Below are 16402 nucleotides of genomic sequence, written 5' to 3' on the forward strand. Positions count from 1 at the left end.
GTGGAAGATATTTAATGGCATTTTATGTAATGGCTTTATGTCTTCGAATAAGTTTATTACATCATTTAACTTTGTACTGGGATGGATACATCTAGCCACAGACAGCTTTTAATAGAAATGTAATTTCCACTGGTCTCAGCTGTAAAGGCTTCCTAATTTCTCCTCTGTGGGAAAAGTCTGTGGTTTGTGGAACAGAATCTCAGACAAAGAAAGTGTCTGGCCCATAGGAAGCATTTTGTAAATTGTTTCCCGCTTTTCTTCTTTAGGAGTGGATTTTAAGGGCTTCTGCTGTGTGCTAAGGGGAGAAGGGTGGGGTTGACTTAGTACTACGCAGTTGCATCAAACACTTCATGAGCCAAGATAAATCAGCAGATTAATAGGGACTAGAGGAGATGGGCTCTGGAGGAATCTTGTTGAATTTAAGGATTGGATGGAAGGTCTAGGTCTTCAGAACAGATTTAGGAGGAGAAGCAGTCTTGGTCCCCCTCTCCTTCCACATCCTCTTCATGACTATGATGATAGCCTATGTTAGACCACTGCCTAACACGTGAATAACATTTTGCAGCCATAAAGCACCTTCACAGATATTATCTCATTTGACTGTCACACAAATTCTACTGAGAAGACTGAGACTAGCTGAGGGTAAGTGGCCTGCACAAAATCATACTGCTAGGGAAGTGGCATGGCCAGCCCTGAACCTGATTTTCCAGTGACTTTTCCTGATTCTGTACCATCCTCTTTGCAGATACGGTGTAGGCTGTGGGAAGCAATTCAAAAGACAGAATTGTGAGCAAACTAGCATGGACAGATGCTGACAGGTAATGTCCCAAGGTAATGCCTGACTGTTTCTGTCCTCCAGATATTCCTCTTGGTCAATGAAGAGCTATTCACCCATGCTGCATTGCAAGTCAAGTGGTCTCAAGAAGAAAGAGGCCAGTGAGTGGAATGGGAAGATGGAAGGGACTGGAAGGTGCACAGGAGCGGTGGGGGCACTTACGTTTCCTTCCTTTCTTGCTTCCTTTCACAAACCCACAGCTTAGCCAACAGAGGCTAGGGAAAATATGGGGCAGGGAATCTGCAGCTTTACAGCCAGGAACAGCTACATTAAGCCAAAAGGATTTTAGAATTAGCTACGATAAAATTAAAAGGATATATAACCAGGACTTATCTTTTCCCATTGAATTTGACCCTCGTGATGTCCTCAAACTTAGACACATCTGTGTTTCTGGAATGAACCTGCTATGCGTAAGCCATATTGTTTTCTTGTCATGACTTCCTTAATCTTGTACAAGCTGTCAGGTAACAGTGTATCCAATTTTATGAGATACTGTGTAGCCAACAGGCATTATTACTAAAAGGGAATAAACATTGTCTTCACTATTCAAAGATGACGCTGATGACCGCAATCAATAGAAAATCCACCTCCAGTTATCTTCAGACATGAGGATGGATTTGAGCAAATCTCAGGGCCTCTTAGTTGAAATGATCTCTCTCTCCCGGTTTCAATTCTAACCATATTTCAGGCTCAGTGAAGTCTCATCACCTTTATCAAGTTTTAGGTCAGCTCCATACCTCCTTTCCTCTTATCTCTGTAAGAACTGTCTTTATCCTTCTTAGGCACTTAACTGAGGACACTCATGGGCAACTTTCCTAACTCATTTCTTCACCTGCAGATGCATGACTTACCAGGCAGACTATAAAATTCCCCAAAGCACCATTTCATTATGTTGGCTATTCCCCAAATCTTGAATCTTTCTCTTCATTTGGTCTCCTACTTGCTTACTTCTCTCTGAGATCTTGCTAAAGCTGCAATTCTGGATTCTGTCATTGGCCCTCTTCACTATCTCATTCTACAGACTCTCCCTACGTCAATTTTACTCAATTCATGGATTCAGGGACCAAATGCTATCTATCTTTCACAAGGTTGTGCTGCGAAGCTCCAGACCCGTATGTTTTCTTACTTGACAGTTCCAGGTGAGTGACCCAAAGTCATCTGGAATTCAGTATGCTTCAGCCTGACCCCACTGCCTTTCCCCTCACACCTGCTTTTCCTTTGGGGTTCCCTGCTCAGTGAACAACCCCACTATGTGCCCACCCCCTTAATTCAGAAATCTGGGAGTCCAGTCTATATCCTCCCTCACTTTTACCCAGTACAACTAAAGGTCACCATCTACACAGCTCTTGATTTCTATTCTCTTTGCCATTTTCACCATTTCTGTGTTGACCTAGTGTCCCTCCTGCTTTCAGAGTTACAGCGATAGCCTTTTGTCTAGCTGTCCCCACACGTTTTTTGGTTCACCTTTCACACTTTCATAGACAATGTTTAAAAAGGCAAATCTATTACCATCTCCTCACTAAAAATACAATTGAGACTTGTGACTTGCTTTTCTCTCAGCTCATCTCTTACGCCTTGCCAAATTGCTTAAATGTGCACAGACATGTCTTTTTTTTTTTTTTTTTTTTTTTTTTTTTTTTTTTTTTTAATTATAAGCCTTCATACTACTGCCTCTGCCTGGAACTCTGCTTCTTCTCTTAGTCTTTCTAAAAAGTGGCTATTTCAATACACTTTAGGCCCTCTCTAAGGGAACCTTGTTATGTCTAGCTTACCCTACACCCTGGCTGCCCCCAACACACATTATCTTGTGTTTATTTCAAATGGTGCATTTATTTCATGCATGTAATTCTTGGCTATCTAGGGTGAACTCCTTGAGGGCAGGGACCCTGCCTTCTTCATTTCTGTATTCCTGGTTCATGACACACAGCAGACATTCAGTAAACATTGGGTGACTGAGTGGCAGGAAGTATGCGTCATCCTTATGATTTCTTCATGGCTTAGCAGAGGGCTGGACACATAACTGATACTGTCACATGATCTAACTAAGTCCTGGAATTCCAAACTTGCCAAGTGACTAAGAGATTAGTCTGTATCTAGTGGAGTTAACCATCTCACCTCGCAACTGTGCCAGGAATACAGGGAGTTAAATACAACACACAAAATGTAAAAAAGGGAATGCATTTGCTACAGTAAAAGGAAAGGGAGGGTCAATAAAAAAAAATCTGTTACTAGCCTTAAAATAAACAATAGTAAGGTATAAAAATAACAGAAGTTAAATAGCTTCATACATAAATCCAATGTAAGAATAACCGTTTCCTGAACAATTACTACGTTCTGGGCATTTAACTAAGTCTGCTGCTCACAACCGCCTTATGTGATGATCCCATTTCTATCAACGGGAGCGCTAACGTAAAGAGAGAGGGTTAGCGGTGTGCCAGTGTTCACATAGTAACAAAATAGCACAACTAAGGTTTGAACCCAGGGAGCCCACCTCCAGAGCCAGATCTCTTACTCCTTGTGTTATGTGGGCTCTCCATGGGGAGTTTCTCGTACGACATTAACGACACCGTCTGCATTAACTGTGTGGAAGGACGACTGCGGTACCGCAGTCCCTTATGCGCTCCTTACAATCGCAACAGTAAACAGAACATTCTATTATCGTAAGTTAGGATAACTTACTGTAGAAAATCTAGAATGCACATCACTATAAAAAGGCAATGAAATAATGTAATATTCAATTGCTTAGGGATAACTACAATTTACACTGATGGTACATTTTATTCTGGTGATTGTTCCGTATACACTTTCCTAAAACATGGCTGAGAACATACCACAAATATTTTGTTCTATATACTATTGTGGGGCACTGCCCCACGTCATAAAGAGTTCTTTCAAAATACTAATTATAATGGCTGTGTAACACTGCTGTGATTTATTGGACTCTTTCCCTTTGAGACACTGTGTTTCCAAAAGTTTTGCTTTTTAAAATGAGGTTGCATTTACCTTGTTGCATTTACACACACACACACACACACACACACACAATCTTTGCTCACATCTCTGACAATTCCTAGAAACGAAAGTGCTGATTCAAAGAACATACAGATTTTTGAGGCTCTTGATGCAGGAAGAAAATTGCCTCTCTGAAAGATTCATTCAACTTTTCTTTGAGAGAGAGAGAGACAGAGAAAGAGGGAGCTCGAGTGTGCATATGCACAAGTGGGGGAGGGGCAGAGAGAGAGAATCTTTAGCAGGCTCCACACTCAGCACCAGTCCCAAGGTGGGGCTTGATCTCGTGACCCTGAGATCATGACCCGAGCCAAAATCAAGAGTCAGACACTTAACTGACTGAGTCACCCAGGCCCGGTCATATTTATGCAACTGGCGGAATGACTTTAAGGGAGCAATTTAACTTCTCTGATCTTCAGTTTCCTCAACTGTAAAATGAGGACCAGGCCACCGACCTCGTGTGGCTGTTGTGGGAATGAAGACAAATATGTGAACAAAGTGCCTGTAGATGCTCTGTCCCTCCCTCCACCTCCCTGAGGCCACATCTGGTTCCTAGGAACTTTGGAAAGACAGTAAGATCCCACTCAGTTCCACTGCCTGTCTCCCTTTCTCCTGTCCTATTTTGGGGCTATGCGTCTTGAGGCTCAAAGAAGACACTTCTCAGCTCTGTGTACCTGCTGTGCACAGCTCAGTGTGTTGCACAGAGACAGAGCTGAGCACAAACTCGCTGAGTCAAGGCATGCTCTACTCGAACTCAAAAGTCGGGTCCATCATATTGTACTGAGTTCAGTCTGGAAATAAAAGTCTCCCAAGGCAGACAGAACAGTAATTCTCTCTAAAGAGACAGGAAGCATATTGATACCCAAATTTATTCAAGCAGTCTGAGAAGAGGCTGTCAACCACAGCAAACAAAGTCAACCGCCTTTTGAGTTACAGTCTCTGGAGAGTAGAGACTGGTCTTACTTCATTGATGTTACATTTATATCCATTCTACTCAATATGAGCTTAAAAATATATACATATTTTCGGCATCTCTTTTTTTTAATGCTGCCATCTTTTATGTTAAGTGAGCAGACTTCACTGAGTTAAAGCTATAACTTGAAGTAAAACAGTAACACTGTATTAGTTTGAAATCACAATTAAAAGAAACTTACATGTATAAAAGAATGAAGGAAAAAATAAGGTGTATCAAAAAGCAACCACAGAAGAGAAAGAGGTGGAGGAAATATTTTTAAAAACACACGATTCCAACAGCTCAAATATGAACATAATTTCTTCATACTGTCCTAGACTTCAGGTTCTATCTTGGTAATCAAAATTCCTAATTCAAGAGCCAGTAAAGAGGCAACTTCAAGAATTTCCATCAGCTACCTCCTATTATCAAATATCTGTATCCGTAAAGATATAGATACAGGTAGATATGTATATTTGAAATGCAAAATACCTTGGAAAGAAGCAGGAAAATCATCTAAAAATAAATGAACAATAAATATATGCCAATCTACACTCAGTGCTGAGTAAACATGATAATCTCCGAGCAACTGTTTTAGAACTGAAATCTGTTAATAATTTTGCTTGGACTACTTCCATTCTATAGTCAATTTGACCACTTAGCAAGGACTGTACAATAAAGCCCCATGTATCCAAACTAACTTAAAGGAAAACTAATTACAGAAAAGAAAACTAAAATGGATTTGGGTTCCAGTACAGTACACTCAAAAAAATTCTCAGGGAGATCTATTTAAAAAATATTTTTTAAATACTTTTTTTTTTTTTTTTGAGAGATATGGAGAGACAGAACATGAGCTGGGGACGAGCAGAGAGAGGGAGACACAGAATCAGAAGCAGGCTCCAGGCTCTGAGCTCTTAGCACGGAGCCCGACGTGAGGCTTGAACTCACAAACCATGAGATCATGACCTGAGCTGAAGTCAGATGCCCAATTGACTGAGCCACCCAGGCGCCCTGGTAGGGAGATCTATTATGTTCAATCTGTTAACAGGCCAGGAACACTAGCAACTCTCATGGTGTCTGCCCAAAGTGTTCAGTAATGATTTATTCACAGAGTAGCTTAAATAGTCCCCATTATTTTCTTGACTATGGTATTACTATGTATTAGCAAAACTATTTTCACAGGTAGACGTAAGGCACACCTAATTCTGGTCTAGTATTAGGGACACTCAAATTAACTTTCCTTGCTACAAATCTGTGGGATTCACCCCAGATGCTTTTTCTTTTCCTTTTTCTACTTCCAATCTTCACTGCTCAGGGTCTTTACCATTTGAGGACATATTAGCAAAGGAAAAGAAAAGTCACATGGAAACTTGGTTGTCTGACTGCAGGGTCCCTTCTCTGCTCTTAAAGCCACTCTGAACCACTTATACATTACCCTGCTTCCCGAGAGGAGTGCGCGCCTCCACCCCGACTGGCAGTGACTGAAGTCGCATGGTAACCTTACTTCCGAGCAGGTTCTGCTTATGGCTGCGACTTGCACTAAACATTTTAGAAATGAATATAATTCAAATCAGAATGATGATAGTAACTTCTACAGAGTAATTAAAGGCAAAGGCCTACCCGGTGAAACAAGTTGCTTCTTAATTCACAGACTCCATTAATTATCTGTGAGCTTGGGTAAATTAGGAAGCTCTTTCTACATTACATTGACTAATCAATACTAATCACCCTGCTGCATCTCAATGCGGGACCACCTCTAGGATCCCTTTTTCTTGATGGAGATCTTCCAAAAGGTTAAATTTCATTTGCACTTTTGTGGTAATGACTAATCAGATAAATTCTGTTACAAACACAGGCTACTTTATGTAAAACCTTTCTAAAAGGAAGAGTCGTTAACCTCTGCTGGGCAGAGAGGCAGGGTGCACATCAGCCGGTCACTCACTGAAACAGCTAAGATTCATTGAATGTCTATTATGTGCAGGGGCTGTGGTAAGTTGTCAAAGTCCTCCAAACGAATATCTTCTTACCTATTTTGCTTGAGGAGAAGAGTGCTCAGGGAGGTGGAGTAGCTTGCCCAAGATCATCCAGATCTTGACCCCAAAACTCTTTTATTAAAAAAAAAAAACTTGTAAATAAGAATTGTATATATTTAAAGTGTACAACAGGGTGATCTGATATGCACTTGGGAACGATTATTACAATCAAGCTAATTAACATATCCATCTCAGATTTTTTTTTTTTTTGTGGGAGCACCTGCGATCTACAAAAAATTTAGCAAATTTCCAGCATTCCATACAGTATTATTAACTATAGTCCTCACACTGTGCATTAGATCTGTAGACTTATTCATCCTGTGTAACTTCACTTCTGTACCCTGGGGCCAGTATCTCTGTTTCCCCCACCTCCCTGCCTGAGGAAGCGAGACACAGAAAGGAAAAAAAAAATACCCTGCATGATCCTGCTTAGATAGGGAAGCTAAAAAAGTCAAATACATAGAAGCTGGGAGTTGATCCCAAAACTCTTGATGACTATGTCAGCATTTCCTAAAGTGGTTCTGTGGTTTAAAAGAGGGCTACCCAGAAGGCTCCATTCTAGGGTAAAAAGACTTTACGAAGTGCCGATCTAGCTCGTTCCTTGACTGCAGAACATTGGAAAACCTTTAATATGCTAATGTAGATTGTGACTCCGGAGGAGGTAGGAATGGGAGCAGGAGAGATCTGCCAGCAGAATTTCTGAAACATACTCATAGGGTCCTTTTGCATAGATGATTTTAGTAGGGTGGATTTCTGCAGAACCCGCTTTGGGAAATGCTACAATAAACTGTATTGACTCCTAAGTTAAAGGGGGAACAATAAATCTAGGCTGTCCTCATTAATTTAGTAATAGATGGACAAGTCATGTAATTACATTAAGAAGGCGTGCCTAATAGAGACAGCAGAACAGATATAGCATGCTGAATGGCAGTTCCAGAATTATCTTTTGTCTCAAGTTGGTGGCTAATTTCAGGGACCATGAAACTTGTTTGTTGCCTGCAGCTGGATGACAAAGAAAAATGGACTCAGTGTTTTAGGAATACCTTGTGAACCCATAAACTCAAAAGCCTACCTGAAGGAGACCGTGGAGTTATCTATTACTGGCATTACTAAAGGAACAAGAATGGACTATTCTATCAGGCAGATCTCTTCTGCTGGAGATGAAAAGGTCATTTAGTGTAACTGTGGCCTGTTCCCAAGTCACAGTCATCCCGCATAGCTGAGGACTCAGGAGAAAGCCCAATGCCCTCGCCCTGTCCTATAGATGGCTATGAGCTCACACTCTCCTCCCAACTCATTATTTCAAGATTCCCAATGGCAAGTGTCAAACATTTAGGGTTTTACTCATGTCCCTTTAAACACTTAAACTCCAGACATGTAAAGAAATTCACTAATCCTTTAAATATTCATTTAAACTTGGTCCTTATGACATGTTCAGAGAGAATATCAGGCTCTCAGAAAAGTGGCTGAAATGTAACTTCAAAGAGGGAATCCTCGTTTTGAGGTTAAAAACCTAAAGTGGCTCTAAATTTTGTAAAATGGATTTTGTTCATTCTGTCTCTGCTACGTATGGCAATAAACCAACTATGATCTACAGTTGGAAGCTAGTGTCTAACTTTAATAACTGATATATACAATTTGAAAACCCTCTAAAATGCTACTGGTTAAAACTAATTCTGTTCAACATGTGACATTGGCTGCTTAGTTACTGGGTGACCTTGAACAAAGAACTTACCTCTCTGCAGTCTGTTTCCTCACCTGTCATGGGGTTGGTCTAGTATCTACCTACTCGGGTTATGGTGAGGAATAAATGAGGTAATGTACAAGCGGGGCACTTAGAACAGTCTAGCACACAGCAGACAGTCAACTGTAGCCGTTACCAAAGAGAGAAACTTCAGTTATCTGGCACCAAAGAGTCTTTGTGTTAAGCTTTCCATTTCAGCTTGTTTTTCTTTCGCTACTCTTGTTCACCATGAACATCTTTCTTTTTAAATTTTAAGTGTTTTTTTTTTTTTTTTATTTTTGAGAGAGATAGAGCAAATGAGAGAGGGGCAGAGAGAGAGTGTGAGCGAGCAAGACACAGAACCCGAAGCAGGCTCCAGGCTCTGAGCTGTCAGCACAGAGCCTGATGCAGGGCTCGAACTCATGAGCCATGAGATCATGCCTAGAGCTGAAGTCAGATGCTCAACTGACTGAGCCACCCAGGTGCCCCCACAACGAATGTTCTTGAAGGAAGAATCCGTCCTACTGTCGGCCTCATACTTCCCAGTGACGGTGGACTTCCAGAGAAGTGGTTTCCACCTCACTCTACTAACACCGCTCCTTCAATAACCTCTCAAATCCATTACCTATTTTAAGTTTTCTCCACTTGGCCACCAGACCACAAGGTGCCTGGCTACTCCGTTTTGAAATCTGCCCTTTCTCTGGGCTTCAATATTAGACTGTTTCTTAATCCCTCCACCATTCTGATTATTTCCTGTCAGTTCCATTCCTTTCTTGGTTAGGGGTATGAGGGCACAAGGTACTAGCTATGTGACCTTGGGTAAATTACTTAATCTCTATGAGCCTATGTTTTCTCATTGGCACAGTGGTGAGAAAAAGAGTGCCTATTTTTCCTAGAGTTTGTTGTGAAAATGAAATGAAATATATACTTAGCATAGTGTTAGTAATGCAGTATGAGCTCATTACACATTATTATTGGTAATATCTGATTCACTCAGCACATTTATTATAGAATAAATATGGGCCAGACACTGTCTATACTTGTCTGCTTCTCAAATTTTACGTTACGCCTAGCCCATTCTTTCCCTTCCCATCCTCCATCTGACCTTCTCTTCCTGAATTCCCTGTGTTAGTTAATGCCCCTTCTGTCCACCCTGTATCCTGTGCTCTGTCACCTTTAACTCTAAGCTGTCATATCCCACATGCGTGTCCGTGCAACCCAGGGCACTTATCTCAGCAAGGGCTCTTTGCTCAGCCCTCCACCCTCTTTCCAGTCCCCACCAGGCCTTCCTTACTGGACCATGTAGCAGGATGGGCGGTTTTGCAGGCACTGGTCTCTCAGTTTCTAATGCATCATCCTCTTTCCTTACTACTAACCTGATCATGCCCCTTCCTTGTTGCGCTTTGTGGGATTACCCATAATTCAACACAATCAACTCAAGAGGGTCTGTCCTCATCCAGTGCCAAGCTACTCACTTGGCATCCCCCAACCCCAGACTCCAATTTCTATCCACTGCCTCATAGTTTCTCGACAAAGTTTAGAAAATCATTAAAGTTTTACCAGTTTCCTACCATAGGTAAAGTGGAGCATATAGCAAATGAATTTGGAAAAAAAAAATCAATGTGAATAAAAAGCTCAATATACAACATCATGTCTAGCTCTGTCCAAACATTAGCAATGATGTGTGTGTGTGTGTGTGTGTGTGTGATGCAACATTAGTATTCAAATGTAAATCTAGCACTTGTATTTTGGTGTCTAACACTGTTTTCTGCTAGGAGAAAGCAAAATTCTTTGGAAAATAGTGGATTCCATGCCTTGTGGCAGAGAAAACTCAGCCTGAAGCACTGCCAGATAACAAGGATGCTTTCACAGATGGTAGGGCTAGTTCTAGAAGGAAAAAGAAGTCAGGTTACAGCAGGTCCCACAGGACACGTGTGATATTTAGAACATTAACAATAATAGAACTTTTAACAATGAAGACAATTATAATAACTTTATACAACTTGTGGAAGCTGTAACTTGTTAATGTTCATATAAAATGTATACAAATAAAGTTGAAATACAAAACACGGCTGCAATTGGATGCTTAATTTATGTTATTGATTTTAATAACTAAGGAGCATTAAAATGCTTGAGTATTGATCTACATAGAAGGCTTAAGTATTTATCTACATATAAAAGTATGATTTTTTTCTGTGTGAGGAGTGATGGGTAAATACAGGAAACTGAGTGAGCCGAAGTGTTTCAGCTCAGAAGGAGTAGAATCCGTTTCAGAAAAAAACTGATGGGAATTATCAATGGCCAAGTATAGCCGCTAAGTAGGAAAGAGTACCTACGGTGCATTCTAAAGTACTGTTATATGAAAACCAACTTGACAGTAAACTATAATAAAAAAAAGGTGTGGGGTATATATGTACACGTACGTACACACACAGTGGAGTACTACTTGGCAATCAAAAAGAATGAAATCTTGCCATTTGCAACTACATGAATGGAACTAGAGGGTATTATGCTAAGAGATATTAGAGAAAGACAACTATCATATGCCTTCACTCCTATGAGGACTTTAAGATACAAAACAGATGAACAAAAGGGAAGGGAAGCAAAACTAATATAAAAGCAGGGAGGGGGACAAAACATAAGAGACTCTTAAATATAGAGAACAAACAGGGTTGTGGGAGGGATTGAGGAAGGGGGGATGGGCTAAATGGGTAAGGGACATTAAGGAACCTACTCCTGAAATCATTGTTGCACTATATGCTACTAACTTGTATGTAAATTAAAAAATAAATTAATTAAAAAAAATAAAGTACTGACTGTGTTCTGTTTAGACACTTGGCTATCTGTTCAGGCTAGACTGCAACTGTTAAGGGAAGAAACCTCTAGATAACATGACAAGTTATGATAAGATATGAATAAGGCATCGGTATGTCTCCTATAGTGCTAACATACCAGATCAATGTGTAGTGATGACAGGGTGAAGGATTAGGCAATGAGGTCATGCTGGCCTAGCAGAGGAAAGCATATACCATTCTGGAAGAACACCCATCAGGCTGAAAACACTGGACTCTTGTACTAACCTTGGGCGTACAAAGTACCCCTGATGTGAAACATACAATTCAGTTGTAAAAAGGGGCCCAGGGAGATATCCAGGGCCTGACGTTTGGATCTCTTTGGGACCAAAAACCAGGCCTGTGCTGCCACCAAAAACCAGTTGTTTGACACCTGGTCCTCCGGACTCAGGAAATATGAAAACAAGCATTTTAAATTAAATTTGGAGATCTATGAAGTAATAACACGAAGACATAAATTAAACTTGTTGGTTCATAACAAGTTTAAATATAATATTCTTTTAAGTATTATAATTATTTTTACATGTTACATCTGTTTACACTAAAAGTTTCAATACAATCAGTCCTATTAAATTGTGATTAAATTGTTTCAGAGAATTTAAAAAAACTTAGTAAACAATGTTTGAGAGTTCAAGAAAATTTGATTTTTCCAAGTTTTGTGTAGGAGAAACACTTAATTGGGCATGAAACAAGAAAATAAAGTGTTCTTTTTTTGCACAAAATCCCACCTGTCTTCGAAGAATATAATCAATATCCTCAAACATACCATCTCTGTTCTTGTCTCTAGTCACTCAACCTACGATGCCCTTTCCTTCTCTAACCAGCTATAATTCATACTCCTCTGAGATCACTCCACCTTTTCCAAATTTTTCTGCTGGTCTGTTTATTCACTAAAATGTTTTCTTGTCCCTTTTTTTTTTTTTTTTTTGCAGGCACAGTAGGAAGCAGGGAACACAGTCACAGGAAAAACAGATATGTTCTTCCTCTGCCCAGTCCCCACCCAGGCCAGGCACAGAGCTTACAGTCTAGAAACAAGAGTCAGATTATGTGTAGGTTAAAACAGTATGTACATATGTTTAAGGTGTGTGTGTGTGTGTGTACATGTAACACATATATGTGTACACACACACACAATTTAAAAACTGCCAGGAAGTTAGCAAACAATGTGCTATGCTAGTGACCTCAAGGGGGGACTAAGCATCAGTGGGAAGATTGGTCTAAGGAGGTAATGTTTAAGCTATGGTGTGAAGAGACAAGCTGGGGTAAAGTCCACGCACAAAGGCTTGAAAGGGGAAAAACCTGTGTCTGGGAACCAAATGTGTGGCTAGAGTAGGGGAGGGTGGATTGAGACTAGAGAGAGAACCAGATGACACAGTGGCTTATAGACTGTGGAAATGAGATAGATGTTAAGTGCAACTGGAAGCCACTGCAGCATTTTAAAACAAGGGTCACCTGGACTGAGATCATTTTTGGAATTCTTACTCTGGCTATAGTTCGGGAAGAGAAGCAAGAGAGAAAACAGAACAAACAGTTAAGAAGCTCTTGGGGTAACTCAGGAGATAATGGTGGCCAGTACCAGAATGATGCCAGTGGAGATGAGAGAAGGGGAAAGATTTAAGATATATACTGATGCCTGAATATGGGAGATGAGGAAAAAGGAAGAAGATCGAGCAAATCCCAGGCTTTTTGACTTGAGCAAATAGGTATAGAGTGGTGCAATTTACAAGCCAGGAAAGAAAAACAAATTTCTTTGGAAGGTGAGCAGATAGGAGAATCAAATATTTCATTTTGGAGAATGTGATGCTTAAGTTGTCTGTGAGACATCCAGGTGAAGTCAAAAAGGCAAATAGATATTTCTGTATGAAGCTCCACAGAAGTCTGGGATGGAGATAAAATTTGTAAATCATCGGGGTGCCTGGGTGGCTCAGTTGGTTGAGTGTCTGACTTTGGCTCAGGTCGTGATCTCATGGTTTTTGAGTTCAAGTCCTGAAACGGGTTTGCTTCTTTGAGCACAGAGCCCACTTAGGTTCCTCTGTCCCCTCTCTCTTGCCCCTCCCCAGCTCACACTCTCTCAAAATAAACACAAACTTAAAAAAATATATTAAAAATGTTTTAGGTCATCAGCACGGAGAGAAAATGGGAATGGATAAGTCTGCCTCAGGAGCAGGGCTAAAGAGAAAGGAGAGGGGTTTGAAAATTCTACCTCTAAGAGTTTTAACATTTAGAATGAGGTGAACATAAAGGTATCTGTAAAGGACACTGAGGAGAAAGAGCCTAAGAGGCGGCAGAAAAACCAAGATGAATTTGGCACAGTGGAAGTTAAGTCAGGACAACACATCAAAAAGGTGGCTACAAGGGTCCCAAGATCATTTGCTGGGGAAAGAAGAGTCTTCACCAAATGGTACTGGGGCAACTAGAGATTACCATGTGAAAGAATGAAGTTGGACCCAACCTCACACCATATATAATTTTAATTAAAATGGATCCAAGACCTAAACATGAGAGCTAAACTATAAACTCTTGGGCGGGCTCGCCTGGGTGGCTCAGTCGTTTAAGTGGCTGACTTTGGCTTAGGTCATGATCTCACACTTCATGAGTTTGAGCCCTGCGTTGGGCTCTGTGCTGACAGCTCAGAGTCTGGAGCCTGCTTCGGATTCTGTGTCTCCTCTCTCTGCTTGTGCTCTGTCTCTCAAAAATAAATAAACATTAAAACAAACAAAGTAGAAAACATAGGCACAAATCCTGCCTAAGATTAGGCAATGGTTTCTTAAGTGTGACAACAAAAGCATAAGCTAGCAGAGTAGATAAATCAGTCTTTATCGAGATTAAACAGAAGGGTGTGCTCCCTACTCCATGCTACCTTAGCACTTTAACCATGTCTCTATTTCTATATTAACACACTATAATTATTGGTTTATGTGTCTGTTTAGTCAATCAGGCTGTGAAATTAAAAAAAATTTTTTTTCAAATGTTTGTTTATTTTTGAGTGAGAGAGAGCATGAGCAGGGAAGAGGCAGAGAGAGGGAGACACAGAATCTGAAGCAGGCTCCAGGCTCTGAGCTGCCACCACAGAGCCTGACGCGGGGCTCGAACCCACAAACTGAGAGATCATGACCTGAGCTGAAGTTGAATACTCCAACCAACTGAGCCAACCAGGTACTCCCGAAATTTCTTAAACTCCTTGACTATATCCTCCCCATTTGTCTACTTGGTGCCAAGGAGAGTACCAGACCCATATATCACATGCATTATGTGGCTGGAGCTACTGTATGAAAATAAACACATTTTTACAAGTTGGAATTAAGAATATAAAGAGCAAAAAATATAGAGAAAGATCACCAAGGAGAAAGAGTTCACCAAAGCTAATTTACTAACATAGGATGGAAAGTTAAATGATTTTGGGTTAAGACAATAAAAGATTAATATTTGAGGCTCTAGGAATGAGGTCTGAACTTGAATATCCTTTACAGTGAGCAAAAATGAATTTATCGTGTTCTTTGACTTAAGAAAATAGGTATGTCACATTTAGCATGTGTCCAGCCCAAATTGTTCCTTAGAGATGTTTTACTTCAAATGAATTCAAATTGTGTCACAAATCTGTTGTTGTTAAATGATCAGCCTCTTAGGGAATTTAGTATGACTTCTTCCATGCAAAGTAAGCAAATACCTCATTGCCTTACATTGGACAACAATTTAGGGATCATCTAGTTCCTTGGAGAGAAATGTGTGGTCAGAAGGGTATGTGAAAGGATTTTCTCAAGATTACATCCCAGGTAATAACCGAGCTGGCCCTAGAGGCCATGTTTGCAGTCTTGGGGCTCAGTGAGGTTTTACAGTCTTCAGCATTTAAGAAACACATATGGAAACTGAGACTCTGGTAACTGATTTCCTTAAAACAATCTATACTCATCTCCCCTGAGGAAAGGATTACCCTTACCTTTTGAAGAACTCCGCCCCGGCGAGTATGTACACACACACTAGTTTGTGATTTCAAAATACAACAGTACCCAACTTTTATTATCTCATCGTAAAAAAATCCAAGGGAAAAAATCATACACTTCAAGGAAAAGTGTAAGCATACCACCAGGGGTAGCTTACATGGTCAGTGGATGTGGTTTAAAAGACTGAAGAATTGTGAAGAAAACTTTCAATTACTGAATGCTCTTCTGACAGTTTAGTCCTTAAACTGGCAATGTGACTTAGCACCAAATGATGCGCAGGAAACTTGTCTTGAGCAGGGGAAATGAGACAGATGAACTTCCCAAGAAAAAGAGAATACTGCTGCTACATTTTAGGTGAAATACGCTGAGTATAACAAAGATCTTCTATTATAGTCGCTGAGGTCACTTTACTACTAGACTACATCATTATTGCTATAGTTAAATCCTATTATTTAGGAGCTAATAAAGAGAATTAAGTCAGTCTGCAGGCTTGACCTATTTCCTTTTATGACATTGACATCTGAAAATCTTAAAGTTTGGGTCAATTATGCTTCATTGTCATCAAGGGCATCAGAATTCAGCATATACTTCACTGAACTAAAGCTTCTCTTTATGATTCTGTCCCATGCTGGCATTTACATGAACTTGAGAGTCCTTTAATTTGTCTTAATTTGGTGAATGCAAAACTGAGAGTCTCACCTCCTAGACTGGGAATATGGTGATAAATGAGCAGCTGTGCTAACACATGTCAAGGGCAATTTCCGTTCGGGCTGATAGTTATAGGGGGATTTTTACCATCTCTCTGGTATCATATGTAATTTTGAAATTGATATGAAGTCCCAATGGGTTTCCTGACTATTCATTAGTCACTCTATAATCTTAATGAATTTTGTTTGATGACTAATGAGTTCCTATGACATATTTTGCTTCCTAAGAAGGATAACCTGAAAACTGCCACTTGGTCATTAAAGTCCACCACAATTATCATCAACAGAATCAAATTACTCTCAGTTACATGGAGGAGTTGATCCACACTGCATCATTTCTTAACTAAAGT

General features: G+C 40.3%; 1 protein-coding gene across 2 annotated transcripts in view; it reads right to left on the reverse strand.

The window, feature by feature from the left end:
* Positions 1-16402, reverse strand: part of STXBP6 (syntaxin binding protein 6) — a 247554-nt gene that overhangs the window by 9924 nt on the left and 221228 nt on the right. The window lies entirely within an intron of this gene.

The sequence above is a fragment of the Crocuta crocuta genome, unplaced genomic scaffold (assembly GCF_008692635.1).
Source record: "Crocuta crocuta isolate KB4526 unplaced genomic scaffold, BGI_CrCroc_1.0 scaffold175, whole genome shotgun sequence".
Classification (NCBI taxonomy): Eukaryota; Metazoa; Chordata; class Mammalia; order Carnivora; family Hyaenidae; genus Crocuta; species Crocuta crocuta.